The sequence below is a fragment of the Dipodomys merriami genome, unplaced genomic scaffold, assembly GCF_024711535.1.
Source record: "Dipodomys merriami isolate MVZ:Mamm:240054 unplaced genomic scaffold, mDipMer1.0.p SCAF_214, whole genome shotgun sequence".
NCBI classification, from domain to species: Eukaryota; Metazoa; Chordata; class Mammalia; order Rodentia; family Heteromyidae; genus Dipodomys; species Dipodomys merriami.
Window position 1 is genome coordinate 1,967,338 of NW_027203538.1, and position 4,624 is coordinate 1,971,961.

Consider the following 4,624-nt stretch of genomic DNA (forward strand, 5'->3'; position numbering starts at 1 on the left):
GACAGCGCCCAGGCCCAGAGTTCAAGCCCCACGACCGACAAAAAAAATGGCTTAGAATATATTCCTAACTAACAAATTTTATAAATGGCTTTGTAAAGAGTTTGTGATTATTTTATTTTACATGGGATAACATTTTCTACTACTTATCTGTTTGGGAAAAAGAAGAAGACTATGATTTACTACTATACAGGAATATGGTAGAAATAGAAGACAGATTTTATGTTTGTCACATCTCTTATGAGTTCCCATATTCATGACTTTAAGTCATATTTCTTACTATGTTAGACAGATAGGGAAAACATAAAACAACGTATGATAAGGCAACTATTTGTAACTTTTTAAAATGTACCTTATTAAGTGATGAAACTTACTTTATTAGCTAGTGTTTGTGGTGAATTATGGGGGTTGTTCTATTTGACACATTTCTGGAAGGCATCTACTGAACAACACAAATGGTGGGTGGTACTATTTCTACACTTTAATGAATGATTGAACCTGTTAGGCATTATTGCTGTGTAAATAAATCAACTCAATTGTAACTTGCACCCTAAACTTGAAAAATTTGTAATGTTGCTATCGTCTACTTGTCAAATATTATTTTGGTGAATGTGATTTTTAAAAGATTATTTGAAGAGGAATCTGTTTTCAGGAGATTAAATGTAGGTTATCATTGGTTTGAGAATGGTAACATTTTTATTCTACAGAACAAAGTTTTACTTTAGTACCAGTAATTTGAAACATTAACGATCTTCTCAATTAATGTTTTTGTGAATTATATTAGAGCTGTAAGTCAAGTTTGCCTAGCCTTGGTAGACCAATTGTGGATCTATCGTTCTAGGAACTATTTTTTGGACTACTTATGCTGGACTGAAATCTTTCAGTAATCATTAGAAGAGGGATATTAAAAATCATTTGTGACATTTGTGATCTTAGTCACTCATATGGACTGATCATTTGTAAACTGAAAGTTTGAATTACTGTACTTTCTCTCAGATTTTGTGATCTCATCTTTCATTTTAAGTTGCACTGCATTTCACAATTGCTTACTGCTAATTCCAGTGTCATAAGGAATTGGGATGGATTGTCAAGTACTTTCTTTTGGCACGTTTCATGAGCCTAGGTGAGAAATCTTGCCCTTGTTATCTGATGAAACGGATAACTGGGACCTCTGATCCTAGGACCTGTGGGTCCTGTGGAAGAATACCTTTTAGATATCATAGCAGCAAAATTTGGGTATAATAAGTAGGAATGCTTCAGAAATATGGAGAAAAACATTTTGGAACCAGTGAGTTAAAACAATAAACAGAGCAGCAGAGTAAAATCCCTTATAGATTAGAGGAAAAAATTTTTTTTTTACAATGTGAATTCAGAAGACCAAGAACACTTAGAACATATACCAAAGACATTGCATGGATACTTTTTATATTATAATGTACATTCTAAACCTTATTATTTATATTCCAATCTATTTATTGTAATAAATATCTATTTATTTGTCAAATTATCAATTAATTCTAGTAAGTTTTACTGTGTGAAATAAAATATCAGCATGTATAAATATAAAATATATAACTATATATAATATAAGAAAAAGGCACATGTTTTGCAATGTTCTACTGTGGTTAGGGTATCAAAGGCAACTGTTCCTTAAAGTATTATTCCATTATTTCTACCTCAGTGCTTGGTAGAGTTGGACATAAAGCTTTACCATTTGTAGATTTACAGCCTAGAGACAAGAGGAAACACTGTGATTACAACATTACCAATTTAAGTCCTATTATAGAGGAGAAACATATAGACTTCTATTGTAACTATGAAAATATTTGGTGAAAGAAAGGCAGTAGTGTAAATTCCTGCCTGGTTGGATGGTAGACTGGCCAGGACATTAGGTAATCATGAATGTGAAAATGTTTTTCACCTTCTTGGCTTTAGCTACTTTTGAAATGTTAGGTATAAAAAACAATTATATTTTGATAAAATACCTTCTAGTCTAAATGATTCTGTCTTAACTGTTTATCTCTCTATGATCCCTTTTAACTAAGATTAGTTTTTTTCCAATAAGAAAATCTGTGCTGTCAGGGTAAGATATTCTGGTTGGTCTGTTGCTACATGGAAGAAGAATAAAGGGTCGGGTAGACATTTGTGCCAGTAACACCTCATTTCGGAATTTTTAAGCTGCAGAAGTTTAGAAGTAGCTCTTCAACAAGGTTTACTTTGAATCCATTAGCACCACAAAGCTAACTCAGTTTATAAATAAGCACTTGAAAAGCAATCACTTTTGGACCTAGCTATAAAGGCTTCAAAGTATGATCAAATTTAAGATGAAAAAGATGTAAAATAGTCATTGACAAAAAAAATTGCAAATGTGAGCAATCGACCAAACAATATAAATTTTTTCCAATATACACAGAATTTTAGAGAAGTAACATCAATAGCATTTTTAGGAACAATAAAGTTTCCAACTTACAAACAGTCAACCAAGGATATATGCCTGTATAAACATTGCATCATTAACTACTTAAATTTACAGGATACTACATGCTTCAGCAGCACATTTACCCAAATTACAACAATAGAGAGATTATCATGGCACTTGCACAAGGATGATATGAAAATTTGTGAAGTATTCCAAATTTTTCATTCTTCAGATGCAAGAAATGAAAAACAGTTATAAAAAATTGATTACAAAAATACAAGTCATTATGTCGAAAAATGAACTTTACAACTTTGGTGCGGGTGGAGAGCGGTAACAGCGAGGATTGGGGGGGCAGGGAAGGATTGGAATGGATGGGAAGGGTAAACAAAGAGGGGGGCTACAATGCTTGATAAGAAATGTACTAATAGCTAGCGCTGGTGGCTCACGCCTGTAATCCTAGCTACTCCGGAGGCTGAGATCTGAGGATCGCGGTTCAAAGCCAGCCCAGGCAGGAAAGACCGTGAGACTCCTATCTCCAATAAACCACCAGAAAAAACCGGAAGTGGCGCTGTAGCTCAAGTGGTAGAGCACTCGCCTTGAGCTGAAGAGCTGAGGGACAGCGCCCAGGCCCAGAGTTCAAGACCCACGACAGACAAAAAAAAAAAAAAAAGAAATGTACTCATTACCTTGCCCATGTAAATATCACCTCTCTGTACAGTATTTTCACAATAAAAAATTTTAAAATATAAATGTAACAATATATGTAATTCATTGAAATGAATATTAGTTTGACATCAGTGTATTAAATCCTCACCTTAGGCCTTTACATAGCATAATCTTTACAAAACTTTTGAAGTTAGATAATATTGTCATTTTATCCCAAAGAAATAAAATACTATAAGGACCTAGGAAAAAAAAGGAATCTTAAACTTTATCTATATGGAATGCTATCTGAAATAACACATTTATTAATGAAACTATATATAATAAGGCAATGTAAAATTCAAAGTATTATATCTAGGATAGAATGCAATAGATTACGGACATTATACAAACAAAATACAGATTATTTTGAAATATACTTTTTTCAGACAAGCACCAGAAATATTTTTAGTTTCTGTACTACTCATTTGAACAGATCATTTAAAATGATTTCTGATTAAAAAAATCACAAACTCTGCAGAAATCATTAAAGATGTATACAAACAACTCTTGAATACATTTTGACATCAAGGTCAGGCAATTCACTTGAAGAATACCTTGGAATCTATGAATTTTTAAAGTAAGATATTGCCATAGCTTTGTATTGTGAAAATATTTTGTACGGACACAAAGATGGATTGGCATTTTTGAAATTTAAGAAACTTAACCAAACCATTATGACTTAGGAGATCAATTTTTACAGCCTTCCACACCTTCAAAGAGGTAGTGATACATATTTATCCTTTTTCAATTATCAAATGTAGTTTCTTCCAAGTTCTTCAGACTGGTTTGATAAAATGCTTCAATAGAAGGAGATCCAGCATATCTTCACTATTTCTATTCCAAGCAGCAAGATGCAAGGGGGTCAAGAGGACTTTAGTTTGGGCATTGGTATCTGCATCATGATGAACTAAGAAAGAAGCCACTCGTATTATTCAACATAAAGCAGTGTGCAGGGGTGTCCAGCCATTCACAGTAATTGCATGAATATCTGCCTTGAGACACCAACTTATTGAAAATGTCTAAGTGTCCACTGTAGGCTTCCCGATGAAGAGAGGTATACTCATCATCATCCCTAGTATTCACATGAGTGTCCTTTTTGGAAAGTAGTCTCTGCACTGTAGTAAGCCGATTATTTTCAGCAGGCCAAACAAAAATTTGCTTGAATTCTTCTTCAAGCAAATGATAGCATTTTTTTTTTTTTTTGCAAATGATACCATTCCTCACTTTTTCATCTTGTTCCTTGTCTTCATCAGAATTGCCTAACCAGAGACATTGAGTACCATTGGGAATGGGGGCAAATGTATTCCCCAATAGTTCATGTTGGTTGAACTGGTCAGAAAAATCGAGTGAATTTTCTACATCTGTTATTTCACCATGATTTTTTTTTCTTTTTCCATTTTCACTATTCGAAATTATTCTAACTGGAGAGTAGGGAATTGATAGAGAGCAGGGGAAAAATTTTCCTCGATATTCAAAGGTACAGACTGAAAATGAGGACCAGTG

The 4,624-nt window shown here is 33.5% G+C and overlaps 1 pseudogene; it reads left to right on the forward strand.

Moving 5' to 3' along the window:
* Positions 1 to 2,538: 2,538 nt before the first annotated feature.
* LOC138834423 (U6 spliceosomal RNA) lies at positions 2,539 to 2,638 on the forward strand (annotated as a pseudogene).
* Positions 2,639 to 4,624: the final 1,986 nt, after the last annotated feature.